At 39.4% G+C, this 22,983-nt stretch overlaps 1 protein-coding gene across 1 annotated transcript in view; it reads right to left on the minus strand.

The window, feature by feature from the left end:
* NF1 (neurofibromin 1) overlaps positions 1-22,983 on the minus strand; it is a 294,673-nt gene that overhangs the window by 227,324 nt on the left and 44,366 nt on the right.

The following is a 22,983-nucleotide window of genomic DNA, read 5'->3' on the forward strand; positions in this document are numbered from 1 at the left end:
AAACCTGGAAAAAACACAGTAAGACTGACTCAGTAAGATAAGCACCCTCAGCTACACAACTGAAGGGATAACAGAACACAAGCAGATAAATCCCATGAGAAAAAATATTCTATGAGAAGATCACATTTACATTTCTCTGTGAATGAGTTAAGTTCCACTGTTTAGAAGTTCATCTCTACTCTGCTCAAAAATAGCAAAAGCATCATGGACATACTTACTGTTAATATTAAACCCTGCTAATGCTAACAAAGAAACCTAGCAATGTTCCTCTGTGAAAAAAATAAACCTGAATATAACTTTCTCATTTTTAACACAGTACAACTAAAGGTGGAAAGAGACCGAGGGGCATGCCCAAGTTTGCTAAATCAGTTAATAATGGACGATTATCTTGATAGTAAAGAAATACTAAATAGGCTGGGCACGGTGGCTCAGGCCTGTAATCCTAGCACTTTGGGAGGCTGAGGCAGGCAGATCACGAGGTCAGGAGATTGAGACCATCCTGGCCAACATGGTGAAACCCAGACTCTACTAAAAATACAAAAATTAGCTGGGTGTAGTGCCATGCACCTGTAATCCAAGCTATTTGGGAGGCTAAGGCCTGCCAAATTGCTTGAATCCAGGAGGCAGAGATTGCAGTAAGCCGAGATCACGCCACTGCACTCCAGCCTTGTGATAGAGCGAGACTCCATCTCAAAAAAAAAAAAAAAAAAAAAAATACTAAATGAAATGGGGGGGTCATTTTTAGAGTGTAAAGGAGTGGGCAGAACAGAAACTACAGAACTTTGTAATGTTAATTATAAAGATTATGGAGGAAAAAAAACCTGAAGGGCCAAAAATAGGACTTTTAGAAGATGGCAGGAGCTAAAATACAGCTTGTGAATCTCCCTAAGTATCCCGTAAAAATCAGAGAAACGGCCAGGTGCAGAGGCTCACATTTGTAATCCCAGAACTTTGGGGGGCCAAGGCAGGCAGATCACTTGAGGTCAAAAGTTCAAGACCAGCCTGGCCAACATGGTGAAACCCTGTCTCTACTAAAAATACAAAAAATTAGCCAAGCATGGTGGCACACATCTGTAATTCCAGCTACTAGGGAGGCTGAAGCACGAGAATGGCTTGAACAGCAGGTGGAGGTTGCAGTGAGCTGAGATCATACCACTGCACTCCAGCTTGAGCATCAGAGGCTCTGTCTCAAAAAAAAAAAAAAAAAAAATTAGAGAAACTAGAATTTTTCTAGCAAAACCACACACTGATGAACATCTACATGAAAATGAAGGGACAAGGCCCCTCATTCCCAAACCCAGAGAAGTGAACAAATAGAAACAAACCATTTACAGTTACAAAACTGGTTGGGGACAGGCACAATGGCTCATGCCTATAATTCCAGCACTTTGAGAGGCTGAGGCAGGAGGACTGCTTGAGTCCAGGAGTTTAAGACCAGCCTGGGCAACAGAGTGAGACTTCATCTTTACTTTAAAAAAAAAAAAAAAAGCTAGTCTTGGCAGTGTGTGCCTGTAATCCAGTTACTCAAGAGGCTGAGGCAGGAGGACTGCTTGAGCCCAGAAAGTTGCAGTGATCTAGCCACTGCACTCCAGCCTGGCCAATGGAGCGAGATCCTGGCTCTGGAAAACAAAAAACAAAAACACTGGTGTGATACAAGCATCTATGCAAGAGAAAGCAGGTAGAAGGAGAATGTCTAATGGATCTGACAAGAGGAGATTCCCCAATGTACTACATCCTTAATAAAAAGCACAGCAGCCCAATTTAGGAATATTAGCCAAAACAGAGGGTAGTTATGCTTATTGCAATTTGCAGATGAGTGAAAAAGGCCCATGATAAAGTCTGAAGAGAATGGAGCACATTCAAAACCATCACTGTCTACTAGAATTTGCTGTGGTAATGATACTGCTCTGTATGGGCAATGCCCAATATAGTAGCCACTAGTCGTCACATGTAGCTATTAACCACTTGTAACATAGCTGGTATAGATGAGAAATCAAAAGTTTAAAGTTTATTTAAATTATTATTAAATAAAGTTTATTTAAATTTAGCTTTAAGTAGCCACACATGTAATTATTAGATCTGACTGGACAGCACAGTTCTAGCCCACACTGAGAAGAAACTGCTGAGAATAAACTCCAAACTGAAAACAGGGGTAAAGAGAGAAAAGGAAAAAGGTCCAAATAAAGATGAAAAACAGAAAGATGAACAAGAGAGCTCTGAAAGAATGAGACCTTTTTTTTTTTTAATTTCATGAAAATAAAAAAAGAATAAGCTCTAGAGCCATAAAGCTACAAAGCTATCCTGGCCTACAAATCTCTCCTACCAATTCAGAAAAATTAATTTCACATAAAAATGAGCCAACAGAAAAGTACTATGATCAAATAATATGTAAAGTTATTATAAGAAAAAAGAATACAAAACAGAAAAACATAAGAATAAGGATCTAAACAACAGAAAATCAAAGTATCCAAAAAGACATATCCACCAAGAGATGAAAACTGTAAATTATTATTTCAAAGTGAGCCAAGAGAAATTAAGAAAAATACAAAAGATGTGGAATAACACAAATAAGAAATAATTACAGATAGAAATCAGTTGGTAGAACTCAAGAAATAATTAGAAGATAAATCATTTCAGAAATGAAGACTAACCAGAAGATACACAAGAATGAATTAACACAGAAGATAATGCTTTAAGAGTAAACGAATGCTGAAAAAAAAAGGAGGAATAAGGAGGAAAGTTGTAATATAAAAAAGTAATTACATATGAGATCATAAGGATTTGCAATAAAGTGACAAAAAAGATACAAAAAGAAGATCCAACATACATATAACAGGAATCACCAAAGAAAGAAACCAAACCAATGGAATAAAATGGATAGTAGAAACTAGAATTCAAGAAAACTTTGCTGAAATTATTATCGAAATTTTTAAAAACTTGAAACCGTATCTTTAATGTGTATACCACACACCTGGAAAAAGTGAGCCAGAATGACCAACACCTGAACATATTTTGAACTGTGAACAAGAAAAAAAAAATCTTTTGAACTTACAGGCAGAAAGAGGAAATTATTTATACAAAAAAAAAAAAAAAGAATTAGACAGACTCTCATCAGACTTTGACAAAATTTTGTCAGAAAACAATAAAGTAAAATAAATGTAAGATATTTAAAGAAAACATAAACCAAGGATTTCATATATAGCCAAACTGAATTCAAATAGTCAGCCCTCTGAATCCATGAGTTCTCCATCTACGCATCCAAGAAACTGCAGATCAAAAAAAAAATTTAATGTCTGTACTGAACATGTACAGACTTTTTGTCATTATTCCCTAAATAACAGTGTATAACAACTATTTACATAGTATTACATTGTATTAGGTATTATAAATAACAACTATTTACATAATATTACATTGTATTAGGTATTATAAGTAATCAAGGGATGATTTAAAGTACACAGAAGGATATGTGTAGGCTACATGCAAATACCACACCATTTCATATCAGGGACTTGAGCATCTGCAGATTTCACTGTCCATGGGGGATCCTGGAACCAATGTCCCAGATACTGAGGGACAATTGTATAGCAATGACAAACTGTTCTAAACTGCAAGAACCCTGGAAATTTTGTTCCCTTTTCCTTTTCCTGGAGGATATACTAGAGCATATGCTTCAGATGACCAAAATACCTCAAGAGACATCCACATTAATAAGAATCATGAAATATATTTAGTCATGTGTCACTTAATGATGGGGTATGTTCTGAGAAATGTGTCCTTACATGATTCCACTGTCATGTGACATCACAGTTTACTTATACAAACCTAGATAGTATAGCCTGCCACACTCCTAGGCTATATGGTATACAGGGTACAAAACTGTACAGCATGTTACTGTTTTGAATATTCTTGGCAACTTTAACACATGGTGTTTGTGTATCTAAACATAGAAAAGGTAAAGATACCATATTATAATACTAAGGGACTCCCATTACATATGCAGTTCATCACTGACCAAAATGTCATTATGTGGAACATCACCGTATTTTTTCTTTTTTTTTTTTTTTTCTGGAGACAGAGCCTTGCTCTGTCACCCAGGCTGAAGTGCAGTGGCATAATCTTGGCTCACCACAACCTCTGCTTCCCAGGTTCAAGCGATTCCCCTGCCTCAGCCTCCCTAGTAGCTGGGATTACAGGCGTGCACCACCATGCTGGCTATCTTTTTTGTATTTTTAGTAGAGACAGGGTTTCACCATGTTGGTCAGACTGGTCTTGAGCTCCTGACCTCAGGTAATCCACCCGCCTCGGCCTCCCAAAGTGCTGGGATTACAGGCGTGAGCCACCACGCCCAGCTGGAGCATCACTGTATTTTCTAAAAGAACTGAGAATGGTGGTAATAAGGGAGAAAGTATATTAGGTGACTGCTTTATGTACTTGATAATATAGATACAATTATCAAAATTGAGGAGAGGGAGGGTGGTGACAGCATATAAATAGCAGATTATGTTTCTTGTCTTGTTATTAACTGAGAGTAAAATGTGAGGAAAAAAGATGATGAGGAAAGGAGGTTTCTAGTTCTTTTCATTATTGCTCAGAGTAAAAAACCAACACATAATACCCCTCCACCCCAAAAGAGAAGGAAATTAGAACACCATATAAAGGTATTAATATAATGGTAACCACCAGAAGAAAAACACAAATTGTACTGGTGGTGCGTGGTGTGTTAACTGTTAAGCTGGGAACTACTTTCCCAGATCCCATTCACTGTATGGTTCTGGGTTAGAGTTGGTCTAAAGGGTAATTTGTACAGGCTTTCTATCCCTAATCCAAAAATCTGAAACCTACAACACTCTAAACTCCAAACTCTCAACAACATGTTGATCAACAACATGACTCTCAAAGGGAAATGCTCATTTCAGATTAGGGATGATCATGATGAGTAAAATGCAAATATTCTAGAACCCAAAAATATCTGAAATCCAAAACACTTCTGGTCCCAAGCATTTCAGATAAGGGATACTCAACCTGTATAAAATTTGTTTGAAATGTGGAAGTGAAGCAGCAGCTATTGTTCTGAAGGTTTTCACACTAAGATACAATGAGAGACAGATACAAAGCACCCAGAAAGTTCCAGCTTTTACTCTCTCTCTTTCACTCTACCTCCAGCTCTTTCTTTGGACCAGTGGTCACTTTGGCTGACCAATACTAGCCCAAACCTACCACCAGATGCTTGGGTGCAAACCTACAGGGCTTTGTAAGACAAACCTTACATGGCAAGAGCTTCCCACAGTACCCTCTTCAAGCTCCTCCTTCATAATCTCACTTCAGTGGCTGGATATACTTAACTTCTCAGACTTCCCAAACCCCTCCAACTTATCTACCCATTGTCATTGATGTGGACGATCTGGTTAGTGGACTCCCCTGATCCTCCAATTCCCCGTTCTAGATACTCACCTCACTTAATCCCCTCAAAACTGTATACAATCTAATTTCTACAATAAATTCCTTATCATTACACAGTCTGAATGCTGGTCTGAATAAATCTTTCTAAATACAAAAATATACGTTGAGGCCAAGGCACACAATCGAAACCAGCCTGGCCAACATCGTGAAACTCCATCTTTACCAAAATACAAAAAAATTAGCCGACCATGGTGGTGCACACCTACAGTCCCAGCTACTTGGGAGGCTGAGGCATGATAACTGCTTCAACCCAGGGGGCAGAGGCTGCAGTGAGCTAAGCCCCACCGCACTCCAGCCTGGGCAACAGAGCAAGACTCTGTCTCAAAAAGTGTGTGTGTGTGTGTGTGTGTACGTGTATATATGTGTATATATTTATATATGCTGAAAGAGCAAATAGCATGAACACAGTGACACTTAAATAAAAGACATGTATAAAATTAAATGTAATGTAAAACCAAAAAATGAATCAAAATTCATTAAACGATAGAATAATCTCCAGGCTATATCTTAAGTTAGAAAAAAAAAACAAGATGGAGAAAATATACACAGTATGTTCCATTCATCTAAGAAGAGGGAGGAGATAGAAATATATGTTTCTTATATTAAGAAACAAAACAAAACAGCAGAAGAATGAAATGCTCAAAAAAGTTAGTGGTTGCCTTTAGGAAATGAAAGGAAATAAAGTAGAAGTGACAAGGATAGAATCCATATTCTATATGGAATACATATTGTTTTTATAGATTTCATTTTAGAACTATGTAACTTACATAAACATAAAATTAAAATTTTAAGAAGTCTAGAAATCAAAAATAAACAAATGAACTGAAATCTGTATCTAATTCTTTAATGGTATAATCACAAAGAAAGGAACTAAATAATTTTGTGGTATTTTAATTCCATCACTCCTAGTGTCTCTAAAAACCCAAGACTTTCAGCATGGGAAATAAAAGTAATGGTAAAGTAAAGCACCTGTAGTCTTGAATTTGAAACAGAAGTATCTATATGAAGTCAAGATATTTTATTTTGTATTTTAAAACATATACTTCTACTTCTGTCCACTGAAAATGCCTAGAAACAATGACCAATCCCACAGTAATGACTAATGACCAATCCCATAATAATCCTCACTCAGTTGTAATCTTGAACTACCATTTCCCAGTAAAAGGAATCTGAACTCCTTTAGGAAATGGCTGCTTCTACGTCTGGAGGTAAAAACACACACACATACACACAAAGGACATAATGACCCTGGAACATCTTGTCATACCAGACAGCAGCACTAATAAGGGTCAAGTCAAAAATGGTTAGGAATGAATTTTAAAGAGGTCCCCACTGGCCAAAAGTGTAATAATTTGAACATTGTTAAGGATAGCACTTTACTGAAACAGATTAAATATATTTAAATCCATACTACTGTTTCCATGTAGGACAGAGTAATTTACTGCAAAACAATAGCTCCCACCACAAACTTAATTTCTAACAAAAGATGAAATATAAAAATCATCTGTTTGAAGAATTCAGAGAGCTACTGAAGGAATAGGGATTAGTAACACTAAGATTCCAAAAAGAGTGAGCTATAACGAGATAAGGGGATCTTCTGCAGCTGCTTTTCCCCTGGGACATTTGCAGATTCTGGTCAGGAAAAGAGATTGAGAAATAAGGCTTTTTTTCCCAGGCAATGTATCTCTATTGGAAGAAGAAACCATCAGAGATTCTGGTGTTCACTGAGGGCTAGATTGGCAAAACTGAAGACGTGAGGGAATCTCAAATGCCCCCATGAGTGGAAGAGTGTAAAAAGGCTAAGCTAAAAACTTCTGAAAAGCAGAATTTGAAAGCCTTGCAGCTTCAAGACGACAAAAGAGTTCAGAACCTGCTAGTGGAGATCTTAGTAAATACAGTTCTCAGTGATAAGCCCTGGAAGGCTGTGTCTTCTACAAACAGGAGCAAATTACAGCAACTGGAAACCTTGGTGAGCTACTAGTAGGTGTGTAACTCAGCACTTACCTTGGAAACTGGCATTATCTGCTGAAATTGGCATTATCTGTTAAAAGTGAACACACACACACACATTCAGCAATTTCACTAGATATATATACCCAACAGAAATGTATATATTTTCACCAAAAGACAGGCACCACAATGTTTTATAGCAGCATGTTTTATAATTTCCAACAACTGGAACAATCCAAATGTCAACAGCATAAATGGTTTATAAAAACTGGTATAGTCATACCATGAAAAAATACACTACAATTGTGAGCTTAATTTCACAAATACAATACTGACAGAAGTCAGAACAAGATATACTGTATGATGTTACATAAATTTCAAAACCATGCTAAATTCATCCCATGATTTCAGAAGTCAGGATAGATCCCTGGAAGACAGTGACTGAAAGGAAACACGAGGAGGACTTCTAGATTCACAGCATTGTTTTATTTCTTGCTCTGGATACTGTTTACACTGGTGTGTTTACTTTGTGAACATTTAACTGAGCTGTGTATTTACAATTTGTGCCCTTTTCTATACACATAACAGAAAGTTTGCTAAATATATGCTTAAATCCATGAATGCATAATGATAATAAAAAACAAAAACAAATTGGCCATTTGGTGGATACAGAGAAATCGTGGTAGACACTGAGGTGCTACCCAGTTCCTCCTCCAAAAAAGGACTTGCCTTAAATGCTGGGACTGCTGTCAGTCAGCCCCTTCAGGGAATGCCTCACCTATAGGCAACAATCCTGTTCCTTCCCAAGATAAGCCACATCCAAGGACTAATTGATATGGCAATATAAAGGCCTGGACACCTCAGCCACCGCAATTCTGGGCAACTCAGAAGAGCCATTCTTGCCCCAGGCTCCCATTCTCGCTCCAGGCTCCCAGTGGGGGTTTGGCCAAAGCTGGTGTTGGGCCTGCACTGCATTTGCCCAGTGCTCCTCACTCCCAGTTGTTGATTTCAAAGAAAAAAAGATAACAAAAAAGCTGACTAACTTCCAATTGAAGACTAAGTTTGAAAGCTAGAGAACCTCTGAAAACAGAGACTCTCCTCTCCTGCAGCAGGAGGACAGAGAGACCTAAGGACCAGAACCAGCACTTAATTATCGCTCATTTATTATACTTCTATATCTCAGAGATATACAGGTTGGATGGATGGATGGATGGACGGAAGGACCGACAGACGGACGGACAGACAGATAGATTAGGTATCTAAATCTATATGTGTTGAGTTTCAAAGGTTGAACTCCCAAAGGCAGCAGGTCACCTATGCCCAGATCAGGGACCCGGCTGGGAAAGAACAAGATTCTGACACATGGAATGGAAACTTCTGGGTTGGCGCTCCCAAAAATCTTGTCTCCCCAGATTCCTGAACCTTCTGCCAAAAACCAGTGAGCCTGGAAGAGAACCCCAAGCCTCAGATAAGATTGAGACCCCAACCAAAACCTTGATTTCAGCCTGATGAGAACCCAGCTAAGCAATGCCCTGACTCCTGACCCACAGAAACTGTAAGATAGTAATTTTGCGAGTTTTAGGCTACTGTTTGTGGTAGTTTGTTACATGGCAATAGAAAACTAGAACAACTACCAAACCTGAATCTGTAATGTAAACTCTTGTGAGCTTCAGATGTGTTACCCAAATGTCCATTTGGTTTCTCCACATGGATAACTTGTAGGCACTTCAAACTCAACATTTCCAAAGCTTAATTCATAATCTTCCTACCATGTTTCCTGTCTTAGTAAATAATACCACACTCTCTAGTGTCAGCAACACCATATGGAACAGAAGACCTGCCCAGCTGAACCTGTTCTCTCAGATGTCCCATGTTGGACATCTGAGAATCTTCATGATACTTTGTTCCCTTTACTTCATCTCCCTTTAGTCAGAGGAATTTTAAAAATATATTTTGGCCTCCACCTTTACCCATTTCTCAACTTGCTCAGAAGCCAGGCAGGGAAGGAAGAAAAGTGGTACTCAGATCTCCCAGGCTCCTACTAACAGCACCAAATCCTATGAAACAGAAAAAAAAAAAATCAAGATTAAGGAGTTCTAAGTAACCAAGAATTTATCAGATGAGGTGGTCAGGGGAAGCTCTCTGAAGATGTGACATTTGAGCAGAGACCTAAAAGTAGTAAAAAAAAAATGGGAAGACCAGCAATGGGATTAGCGGTTGACACCTCTAATTCCAACACTTTGGGAAGCCGAGGCAGGTGGATCACATGAGGTCAGGAATTTGAGACCAGCCTGGCCAACATGGGGAAACCTCGTGAAACCAAAAAATACAAAAATTAGCCAGGCATGGTGGTACATGCTTGCAGTCCCAGCTACTCAGGAGGCTGAGGTGGGAGAATTGCTTTAACCCAGGAGACAGAAATTGCAGTGAGCCAAGATCACACCACTGCACTCTAGCCTGGCAAAGAGTGAGACCCTGTATCAAAATAAATGAATGAACGAATGAATGAATGAGAATGGGAAGACCCATGCAAAGATCTAAAGAAGAGCATTCACGGCAGTAGTTGCAAGTAAAATGGATCTGATGTTGGGTGTAGCATGTTCAAAGCCTACCAAGAGGGCCAATGTGGTTAACCCAAAGGCAACAAAAGAGTTTCTAGGGGATGCCGTCAGAGATTCAAGAAGCAGGAGTCAGATCATGAAAAGCCTTATAGGCCATTTTAAGAACTTTGAATTTCTTTTGAATTTGATGATGTTGCAGATTATATTTTCCAACTGTCAAGTATCTCTCATCCCACTTGCTTTCCTGAAATAAGACTTTGCCACTCCCTCATTAGGAAGAGAAATTTATTTTTCTACCTCCTTTCATCTAGCAGGTCCAGTGACTATTCTGACCAGTAAAATACGGCTGAAAGGCACACTGTGTAGTTCCAGGCCACAACCCTTAATTGGTCTGACAGTTTTCATTTCCCTCTTCCTAGAAGTCAGCTGCCATGTAAAAAAATGGGACTACTCTGAGATGAGCATGCTGTGAGAAGCCGAGGCCACACACAAAGATTCTGAAGAATGGGATGCCATTCTGGAGAGAGAGGCCAAGAAGCACTGATAGGCCAGACATGTGACTGAAGAAGCCATAATGGAAGGAATTCTCCAGTGTCAGCAACACCATATGGAACAGAAGAACTGCCCAGCTGAACCTGTCATGAATTCCTGACCCCCAAAAATTGTGAGCACAATAAAATGGTTGTTTTTAGGCTACAAGGCTTTGGAGTAGCTTATTATACAGCAATAGATAACCAAAAGACGGGAAGAAGGCACTGAAGGAATTTAAGCAAAGGAATGACATAATCCGATTTATGTTTTTCAAAGGACCCTCTTGTTGCTCTATGTTAGAAAACAGTCTTACTCAAGGGAGGATGGTAGCTTAGTTAAGCTAGTAAGAACAGAAGAGAAAGTAGTGAGATGTTATAATAGATTTAGAAGGGGGATGTTTATTTAAAACGGTAAGCTGATTCTGAAGTTAATTTAGAAGAATAAACTTGTGAGAATATCAAAGAAATTTTTGAAAAACAAGAACAAGGCCAGGCGCGGTAGCTCACGTCTATAATCTCAGCACTTTGGGTGGCCGAGGAGGGCAGATCACGAGGTCAGGAGATCAAGACCATCCCAACTAATACGGTGAAACCCCGTCTCTACTAAAAATCCAAAAAAAATTAGCCGGGCATGGTGGTGGGTGCCCGTAGTCCCAGCTACTCAACAGGCTGAGGCAGGAGAATGGCGTGAACCCGGGAGGCGGAGCTTGCAGTGAGCCGAGATCGTGCCACTGCACTCCAGCCTGGGCGACAGAGCAAGACTCCGTCTCAAAAAACAAAACAAAACAAAGCAAAAAAAGAAAAACAAGAACAAGAGACATGACCAAGCACTGAAATATACTGTTAAGCTCTTATAACACAACCTGTACAAGTATAAATTAATTTCAGTCACAGAAAAGATACTCCTATTTACACAGAAATTAATATAATAAAGGTGGCTTTTCAAATCAATGGTAAAGAATGGATCAGTCAATACAATGATGCCACATCAAAAAGAAAAGACTAATTAATCCACACCAAATTTTAAAATATATGGGCGCTGCCAGGTGTGGTGGCTCATGCCTGTAAAACCAGCACTTTGGGGAGGCTGAGGAAGGAGGATCACTTGAGCCCAGGAGTTTCGCACCAGCCTGGGCAAAAAAGTGAGACCCTGTTTCTACAAAAAAAAAGCATTTAAAAATTGGCTGGGGGTGGTGGTATGCACCGGGAGTCCCAGCTACTTGGGAGGCTGAGGTGGGAGGATATCTTGAGCCCGGGAGGTTGAGGCTGCAGTGAGCCGTAATTGTACCACACCACTCCAGCTTGGGCGATAGAACAAGACCTGTCTCAAAGAGTGTGTGTGTGTGCGTGCGTGCGTGCGTGCGATTAAGAAAAAACAAAGCCATAAAACTATTAGGACAAATACTAAAGAATAATTTGATAATACTGGAGTGAGAAAGATTTTCCTAAGCAAGACAAACACACAGCACCTATAATAAAAACAATGATATTTGCCTACAAGAAAATGTATAAATTCTATAACAGACACTGCTAATAAAGAAACAAACAGGAGGTAAAAGAATGTACAATTAGCTACCAAAAAGTTTACATAACTAATAGATAAGGTTGTCTTGTCTATTGATAAGAATATTTATTGGAAAAACTTCAAGAAATAAGGGGCAATGCAAAGATAAGTGATCGGTCAATATATAAAAATATGATCATCTCATTAATAATTTTTTTTTTTTGAGATGGAGTCTCACTCTGTTGCCCAGGCTGGAGTGCAGTGGCGTGCTCTCGGTTCACTGCGAGCTCCGCCTCCCAGGTTCACGCCATTCTCCTGCCTCAGCCTCCTGAGTAGCTGGGACTACAGGGGCCCGCCACCACACTCGGCTAATTTTTTGTATTTTTAGTAGAAACCGCCTTTCACCGTGTTAGCCAGGATAGTCTCGATATCCTGACCTCGTGATCCGCCCACCTTGGCCTCCCAAAGTGCTGGGATTACAGGCGTGAACCACTGCACCCAGCCTCATTAATAATTTTTAAAGTGCAAAATGAAATTAGACCACATTTGTAACCACATTTTTCACAAAAAAGGTAATATTGGAACACACATAAGAAAATAATTATGCCTAGAATGAGGAGGAAAAAACCTAGAGCCAAATTAAAAATATGAGGTCATTGTATTTGAGAGGTAAGAATAAGATGATTTTTAAAAATTTTTACTTTTATGAGTTTCTCTTCTTTTCAATTAGATACATTACTTTCACACAATTGGGGAAAACCCCTTTTTAAAAACATTTCTTGCTACATTATAGAAATCTTTGGGTATAATGGAAGAAATGTAAAGCTAAACTGCATGAAGAAATATAATTATCATCTCTATTAACAAACTATCAGCAACTTTAGATATAAGATTTCAAGAAACAAGAGGATTTAGCAAAAGAAGGCATAACATTAAGCAAAGCACTCTGTGAACAATGGTTAATTTGTTTCTAGTTTCACTTAGAAAATTCTTCAAAAGGTCACAGGCTAAAATTTTTGCCCCTGTGTACATTCTACTCATTTTCTAAAAGGCCCCTTAGACCATAATGGGGGTGGGGTTTACATTAAAATTCACATAAGTTTTCATCTAAATGAGAGAAAAAATAAAGAAAATAACCATGCTGGGGGAAAGTGCCCAAGTACATCAGCTCTAGACACCAGGTAACAAACATAAACCAGGAAGAAGCCCACATGATACGGAATTAAGTCCTCCTCCCAATAATCAGGGGAGTGAACTTGGAAGCACATCATTCCCTGCCCCAGTAAAGCTTTCAGATGATATAGCCCCAGCCAATAGCTTGACTGCAACCTCAAGAGACCCTGCTCCACAGGCATCCAGCTAAGGTACTCCTATCCTTCCTGACCCATAGAAACTGTGGGATAATAAATGTCTGTTGTTTTAAACTGCTAAGTTTTGAAGTAATGTGTTTTGCAGCAATAGATAACTAACACACTGCAAGTCTAAGTGCTGGAGAGTCAGAAAGCACCAATTACTCCCAAGAAAAGAAAAACAAGACTTTATCCCAACAGATCCCTGCTGGCTACAGAAAGGATAACATTTAAATTCTAACTAAAAGGCCAACAATAATGTCCCTGAAGAAACAGCACCAATACCAACACTGCAGTAAGAAAAAAAGGAAGAATATTTCTTTTATTAATATCTAAAATCACTATCCTTCCTAGATGTCTCTCAACTGAGAGAATAGAATTTCTGGTAAATATTTCAGATACTTAAAAAAAAAAAAAACAAAAAAACAAGACTAAACACCTTCTATGTGTCAAGCATTATGCTGGGTACTACAGATACAACCATAAAGTTAAGCCTGATCTCTGCCCCAACAATACCTTTAAAAAAAAATTTGTGCATATGAGATTTACAAGATGATATCATGGGATGTGTATAGACAGTAAAATGGTTACTATAGTGAAAACATATCAGTGTGTGTGTGTGTGTGTATTATGAGCAGTGAAATTACTTAATAAAAATCCCTAATACAATTTTATTAACTATAGTCTTCATGTTATACCTAAGCTCTCCAGACTTCTTTATTCTACATATCTGCTATTTTGTTATCTATATAACCCCATTTCCTTCCTCCTCCTGCCCAAGGTAACCACTGTTTTATTCTCTATCTCTGTATATCTGACTTTTTAAAAACATTCCACATATAAGTGAGATTATATTTTATTTTTTTATTATTTTTTTTTTGAGACAGAGTCTCGCTCTGTCGCCCAGGCTGGAATGTAGTGGCCGGATCTCACCTCACTGCAAGCTCCGCCTCCCAGGTTCACGCCATTCTCCTGGCTCAGCCTCCCGAGTAGCTGGGACTACAGGCGCCCGCCACCTCGCCTGGCTAATTTTTTGTATTTTTTAGTAGAGACGGGGTTTCACCGTGTTCGCCAGGATGGTCTCGATCTCCTGACCTCGTGATCCACCCGTCTCGGCCTCCCAAAGTACTGGGATTACAGGCTTGAGCCACCGCGCCCGGCCCATAAGTGAGATTATATAGTATTTTTCTTTTTGTGTGTGGTCTATTTCACTTAGCATAAGGTCCAACCATACTGTGGCAAATGACAGAATATCCTTCTTTTTAAAGGCTGAATAACGTTCCATTGTATAAACACACACATACACATTTTCTTTATCAATTTGCCATCAACAGACATTTTGGCTGTTTTCATATCTTGGCTACCTTGGGAATAACACTGCAATGAACACAGGAGTGCAGACACCTTTATGAGGTGATTTCAACTCCTTCAAGTATCCACCTTGAAGGGAGACTTGCCCTAGCTATACATTTGAAACACAAAAATTTCTATAAAACAAGGATTTTTAAGTGATAACTGATTCTAAGGATATATTGTTTTATTATAGAGTTGACACAAAATTTTTGTCTTTATAAAATTACTTGCTAGGGATCTTCTATTTGATCATCCAAGATAACAATATTGCTATAAACAATCACTAATTAGCACTTACTGAGCACAAGTACCAGGCACTAAACACATTATACACCTCATTGAATCCCACAATTGTCATTATCCCAATTAATCTCTCAGTCTGAGTCTCTGCCACTCTCCTTTTATTCTCCCACCACTTTCCTTATTCATACTTTCAGAGATGCCATCCTGAACCCCACAGCAGTAAGCTGCCTTGACCTCCCCTACATGATTCTTATTACTGTAATTACATAACCAGATGATACGTTGTTTAAAATCCACTGTTGTGCTAGAATGTAAATTCCATGGGAGCAGGGCAGGTATCTTTCTTGTAATCATTTTATCCCCTATGGTCAGGAGTTTTAAAAGGCAATTAGTACATGCTTGCTAAGGAAAGAAAAACGCACAGCCTCTTGCTGCTCTCAACAACCACCTTTTTACTGCCTAGGGCAGTATGCTTCTAACTGTTGTCCAAGAACAAGTGGTCTCTGCGAGTCTACCAACCAGTCTACAGATAGTTTGGTCATCTCAGAGGAAGAGACCCATCAACGATTACCTTCACCTGTGTTTTACAAACTTGAACTGTAAAATAGTATTTCTACAATAATCCTACTTCCTTACTTCATTACTTCCTTAACGAGTGAAAATCTCTATAACATAAACCAGCAGCCTCTTTCCTTTATCTTGCTTCCAAGTCCGACAATCAGACATATGTCTTCCCAGGCAACCAACCACGCAATATTTTCTGGAACAAACTAATGTTCAAAGAAAAGACAGACATTTAGAAAGCCTCCAACAATAAAGTTAGTTCTCCACCAACTTACCCTACCCCATGCACATGAGCTTCCAATTATCTCACATTTAAGAGTAGAGGCCGGGCACGGTGGCTCATGCCTGTAATCCCAACACTTTGGGAGGCCGAGGCTGGTGGATCACGAGGTCAGGAGATCGAGACCATCCTGGCTAACGCGGTGAAACCCTGTCTCTATTAAAAATACAAAAAATTAGCCGGGCGTAGTGGTGGACACCTGTAGTCCTAGCTACTTGGGAGGCTGAGGCAGGAGAAGGGTGTGAACCCAGGAGGCGGAGCTTGCAGTGAGCCGAGATCGCGCCACTGTACTCCAGCCTGGGTGACAGAGCGAGACTCCTTCTCAAAAAAAAAAAAAAAAGAGTAGATCTGCATTTTTTTCCAGCTTCAGGTATAATTGACAAAAATTATAATTTAAGATCTACATGGTAATTTAATAAATGTATACATTCTGAAATGATTACCACAATCAATTGACACATCCATCATCACAGTTACCATGTGTGTGTGTAAAACATTTAAGAGCCAAGACTAGGCCAGGTGCAATGACTCATGCTGTAATCCCAGCACTTTGAGAGGCCCGAGGCAGGCCAATCACTTGAGGACAGGAGTTTGAGACCAGCCTGGCCAACCAGGTGAAACCTCGTCTCTACTAAAAACACAAAATTTAGCCATGCATGGTGGCACATGCCTGTAATCCCAGCTACTTGAGAGGCTGAGGCACAAGAATTTCTTGAACCCGGGAGGTGGAGGTTGCAGTGAACTGAGATCATGCCACTGCACTCTAGCTTGGGTGACAGATTGAGACGCTATCTCAAAAAACAAACAAACAAAACTTCGATATTTAAAGTGAAAACAGCTCAGAATCATCAGGTATAAGTAAACCTTATTAACACGAAAGAAAAAGAACCAAGAAAACACAGTTAATTTTGAGAAAAAAGATAATGAGGAAAGAGAAGAAAACTTCAAAAAAAGGTAAATTATTAGTATCTTAAAAAATACTTAAAAATTTAAAGAATGCTGCCTGTGATCCCAGCACTTTGGGAGGCCAAGGCGGGCGGATCACGACGTCAGGAGATTGAGACCATCCTGGCTAACACGGTGAAATCCCGTCTCTACTAAAAATACAAAAAAAAAAAAAAAAATTAACCTGTAGTCCCAGCTACTTGGGAGGCTGAGGCAGGAGAATGGCGTGATCCTGTGAGGCGGAGCTTGCAGTGAGCTGAGATTGCGCCACTGCACTCCAGCCTGGGCGACAGAGCGAGACTCCATCTCAAAAAAAAAAAAAAAAAAAAAAAAATTAAAGAATACTATTTTTAAAATAGAGAGCAGGCCAGGTGCAGTGGCTCACACCTGTAATCTCAGCACTTTGGGAAGCCCAGACAGGCGGATCACCTGAGGTCAGGGGTTCGAGACCAGCCTGGCCAACATAGTGAAACTTCGTCTCTACCAAAAATACAAAAATTAGCCAGGTGTGGTGGCAGCCACCTATAATCCTAGCTACTCAGGAGGTTGAGGCAGGAGAATCAACTTGAACCCGGGAGGTGGAGGTTGCAGAGTGCCGTGATCGTGCCACTGCACTCCAATCTGGGTGACAGAGTGAGACTCCATCTTAAAAATATAAAATTAAATATAAAGTAAAATAATAAATTAAATTAAAATTAAGAGAGCATAAGAACAAAAGAGAACATTCGGAATGTTAAATATACAGTGCAGTATGTTGGGAATCCCCAAGATCATCCACAGGTTCAGTGTTCTCTAGAAGGGCTCACCAGGACTCAGCATACAGTCATATTCATAGCTATGATTTATTACGCAAAATAATACAAAGCAAAATCAGCAAAATGAAAAGCTGAAAATGGGACAAGGTCCAAAAGAAACCAAGTGCAAGCTTCCAAGTGTTATCTCCCAGTGGGACCACACAGAACATGCTAAATTCTTTTAACAATGAGTTGTGACAACACATGTGAAATATTGCTTACAAGGTAAGTTCATTAGATACTTAGTGCTCAGGGTTTTCACCAGGGGCATCCTCTGCCTAAAACATACCAAATTCCAGGCACCCAGAAGGAAAACAGTCATTCAGCATAAACCACATTACACATACCATTTTAAGTACAATGAGCTATTCTTATCAGGGAATGGTAGGAACCCTTTCAAAATCCAAGCTCCCAGATATCAGCCAATCGCCAAGCTTCGGAGCACGCCTTTCTAAAGATAATAGTCTTAAGGCCTGTTATGTTAACTTTGCACAGATAAAAGAAAACAGGCCAGGCCGGGCGCGGTGGCTCAAGCCTGTAATCCCAGCACTTTGGGAGGCCGAGACGGGCGGATCACAAGGTCAGGAGATCGAGACCATCCTGGCTAATACGGTGAAACCCCGTCTCTACTAAAGAATACAAAAAACTAGCCGGGCGACGAGGCGGGCGCCTGTAGTCCCAGCTACTTGGGAGGCGGAGGCAGGAGAATGGCGTGAACCTGGGAGGCGGAGCTTGCAGTGAGCTGAGATCCGGCCACCGCACTCCAGCTTGGGCGACAGAGCCAGACTCCGTCTCAAAAAAAAAAAAAAAAAAAAGAAAAGAAAACAGGCCGGGCGCAGTGGCTCACGCCTATCTATAATTCCAGCACTTTGGGAGGCCAAGGCTGGCGGATCACGAGGTCAGGAGATTGAAACTATCCTGGCCAACATGGTGAAATCCCATCTCTACTAAAAATACAAAAATTAGCTGCGCGTGGTGGCACGCACCTGTGGTCCTAGCTATTTGGGAGGCTGAGGCAGGAGAATCGCTTGAACCCAAGAGGTGGAGGTTGTAGTGAGCCGAGATCGTGCCACTGCATTCCAGCCTGGCTAATAGAACCAGACTGTGTCTCAAGAGAAAAAAGCAGACAGACAGGACAGGACAAGACAGGACAGGACAAGACAAGACAAGACAAGACAAGACAAGACAAGACAAGACAAGACAAGGAAAAGAAAAGAAAAAAAGAAAAGGGAAAGAAAGAAAACATTAAAGAGTTGGAAGATAAAGTCAAGATTTTTCTACAAAAAAAAAAAAAAGACCATAAAAGAAAAAATATGTAAAAAATTACATGAGTAATCAATTCCAACATGTGAAAAAAAGAAAAAATTAATAAATAAGATAGGAAGACACTGCCAAAGAATAATACAAGAAGTTTTCCAGACTTGAAGAGTCTCTAAACTAAGTAAGACCCATTTGGTATCCCAGTATGTTATTACTGAACTGCAGAACAGCAAGGACAAAGGAAAAAAAATTCCAAGGATTCTAGAAAGGAAAAAATAAACAGATTGCTGACAATGCAACAGAAATCAGAATGGCACTGGGGTTAGCAATAATCTCAGTGATAAACTAAAAGGCAAAGGAGGAATTCTTTCCAAATTCTGGGAAAAAAAAATTTTTTTCATATTAGAATACTTAGACAAATTATCAAATTTTTTTTTTTCAAAAAAGGCAGAATAAAGCATTTGCAAACATTAAAGGTCTCAAAATTTATCTCCTTTGTACTTTTTTTTTTTTCCGAGCAAGCTAGTGGAAGGTGTGCTGTAAATGAATGGGATCCACAAAACAAGGAAATAAACACAGGAGACAAGCAATGGGAATTTCCAAAATGATGCTGAAGGGAGAACCCAGGAGGATAGCCGCACACCTGGCACAGCAAGCAGTCAATTCTAAACAGGAGCATGGGAGGAAATCCTCAAGGAAAACGGTCACATTGGACAGATTAACAGGTTTGACCCTGTGTGAAAAACTGTACTGAGAACGTGTTAATGATGTAAAGAAATAACAATAGGTACACAAAAACTGAAGCAAATAAAAAAAAAAAAGACAGACTAAATGAGACTTATTAAATTTAGGAGACACAAAAAGTTGTACCAGAAAGTAAACTTAATCACAGTACAGTTCTTGGCTCAACCTCAAACAATATTACATACATCTAATTGTACTCCCAGAAGAAAACTAATACAAATACAGAAAAGAAACAATATTTGAAAAGGTAATGGCTATTTTTTTAGACCTGTTAGACAACAACACATGTCAGTCCCAAGAAGTCCAAAAACTCAAAGCAGAATAAATAGAGATCTATATACCTACAAACATTTTGGTGAAACTACAGAACAAACAACAAAAAGGAGACCTAAAAAAAAAAAAAAAAAAAACAACTGGAGAGAAAATATCACCTATAAAATAAAGGCAATTATGTCAACTGAATTCTCAACGGCTATGATAGCAGACAGATAGTGAAACAGTATCTTTAACATACGAGGGAAACGTAACTGTCTGGAATTCTATATATCCAGCAAAACTATCATTCAAGAATAAGGGAGAAATAAAGATACAGTAGTCTCCCATTATCCATGGGGTATAAGTTCCAAGACCCCCAGTGGATGCCTGAATCCAGAGATAGTACCGAACCCTATATACACACTATGTTTTTTCCTACACATACATGCCTATAAAAAAGTTTAATTTATAAGACACAGTAAGAGATCGACGACAATAACTAACTTTAAAAAAAGAACAATTACAACAATATGCCAGCGTCACTACTCTTGCTCCTTGGGGCCATTAATACGTAAAATAAGGATTAATTGAACACAAGCACTACAATATTATGACAGTCAATCTGATAAATGAGATGGCTACTAAGGACTAACAGGCAGGTACCATACACAGTGTGGATACACTGGACAAAGGGATGATTCGCATCCCAAGTAAGACGAAGCAGGACTGTGTGAGATTTCATCACACTACTCAAAACGGCATGCAAGTTTAAACTTACGAATTGTTTATTTCTGGAATTTTCCATTTAACATTTTCACACTGCAGTTGACTGTGGGCAACAATCCATGGAAAGCAAAACTGCTGATAAGTTGGGGGGGCAGCGGTGGGGGCTACTGTATTTTCAAAGAAAGGAAAGTTAAGAGCAATTACTGCAACAGACCCTCATCAAAAGAAATTCTAAAGAACATGCTTCAAGCAGAAGTAAAATGAACCCAAAAGTAAATTCTGAGATTCAAAGGGTAAAAAATTGAAACAGCTGAATAAAAGGCACATAAGAAAATGACAGAGCTGGGTGTGGTGGTTCACACCTGTAATTACAACACTTTGGGAGGAGGCAGGCAGATTGCTTGAGCTTAGGAGTTCAAGACTAGCCCCTGGGTAACATAGCAAGACCCTGTATCCACAAAAAAAAAAAAAAAAAAAAATTTTTTTAATTATCTGGACAAGGCCGGTCGCGGTGGCTCAAGCCTGTAATCCCAGCACTTTGGGAGGCCGAGACGGGTGGATCACGAGGTCAGGAGATCGAGACCATCCTGGCTAACACGGTGAAACCCCGTCTCTACTAAAAAATACAAAAAAACTAGCTGGGCGAGGTGGCGGGCGCCTGTAGTCCCAGCTACTCAGGAGGCTGAGGCAGGATAATGGGGTAAACCCAGAAGGCGGAGCTTGCAGTGAGCTGAGATCCGGCCGCTGCATTCCAGCCTGGGAGACAGAGTGAGACTCCGTCTCAAAAAAAAAAAAAAAAAAATTATCTGGACAAGATGGTACATGCCTCTAGTTCCAGGGAGGCTGAACTGGGAGGATCACTTGAGCCCAGGAGACAGAGGCTGCAGTGAGCCATGATCACACCACTGGACTCAGGTTTGGGCAACAGAGAAAGATCCCCGTGTTTCAAAAAAATAGTAACAATTAGATTAAATTTTAAAAAGAAAATGGCAGAAAGGAATCCAAATATATCAGTAATCACAATGAATGTAAATGAACTAAACACTCCAGTTAGAAGAAAAAACCATCAGACTGGTTTCCCACATACTGTTTGTAAGAGACAAACATAAAACATATGGGCACAGACATATTGATAGTTACGAAATGGAAAACAATCTATTAGGCAAATAGAAACAAGAGAAAACTGGAGAGGACTAAGACAAAAAGGACTAGAGATCAAGAGGCGCACTACATGATGATACAGGACTCGAATCAACTGTAAGATGCTGTAAGCCTCTATGTACCTAATAACACACACACAAAACTGACACATCTGCAAGAAATAAGTATAAACATACTAATTCAGTGAAAGATTTCCTAACTTACCTCTCTCAGTAGTAAGATCTAGCAGACAAAAAAGAATCAGAATTTAGAAGAGTTGAACTGCTTAATAAACGTGATCAAACTCCTATGTAAAAATCACACTCAAGAACTTGGGACTACATATCATTCTCAAGAAGACATGAAACCTTTATAAAAATGGACTGTATGCTTACGGTAGCCAGACTCCAAGATGGTCTGCAAGTATTCCTACATTCTGATATCCACACCTGTGTGTCATCCTCTCTCATCTGGTATTGGGGTTGTTTTGCATAACCAATATTATATGGCAAGCAGAAAGGTATGTAACTTCTAAGGATCATGAAAGAAAGTGGCTTTTGATTCTCTCAGATCACTCACTCTGAGAGACGTCAGCTGCCACATTACAAGTAGCCCGACGGAGAAGCCCAAGTAGAAAGGAAGTGAGACCTCTTACAAATGGCCAGCAGAGAACTGAGGCCTCCTGCCAAAAGCTATGTAAGTGAATTCACCTGGAAGCAAATGCTCTACCCCCAGTCAAGCCTTCAGATTACTACAGACCCAGTCAAGACTGTCACTGTAGCTTCATGAAAGACTCCGAGCCAGAAACACTCAGTTAAGCCACTAATGGATTTCAGATGGACAGAAACTAATATGATAATAAATGTTTGCTGTACAAAACTGCTATATTTGGGAATAATTTATAACAACAATAAATAACTAATACATATGCTCAAGGTCACAAAGCTAACTTCAAATTTGAAATTACTGGTAACATGTAAACCATAACATGTTTCATATTCATATGAAACACTCTAGGTGAAAGGAGAAATCATAATTGAAAACATTATATGGAAATACAGAACTGAAAAATAAAAAGCCAAATATTGAAACTTGTAGGATACAATTAAAGCAGCATTTAATAAATTTATAACTTTGAATACTTTCAATCAAATGAAATATTCAAAATTGATGAGCTTAAATCTGACTTTTAAAGTCAGAAAACATGCTAGGTACCATGGTTTCCACCTATAATCCCAGCACTTTGGGGAGGCTAAGGCAGGAGGATTGCTTGAGTCCAAGTGTTTGAGGCTGCAGTGAACTATGCTCATGATACTGTACTC

This window comes from Trachypithecus francoisi, unplaced genomic scaffold, assembly GCF_009764315.1.
Source record: "Trachypithecus francoisi isolate TF-2019V2 unplaced genomic scaffold, Tfra_2.0 Lachesis_group20, whole genome shotgun sequence".
In the NCBI taxonomy this organism is placed as follows: Eukaryota; Metazoa; Chordata; class Mammalia; order Primates; family Cercopithecidae; genus Trachypithecus; species Trachypithecus francoisi.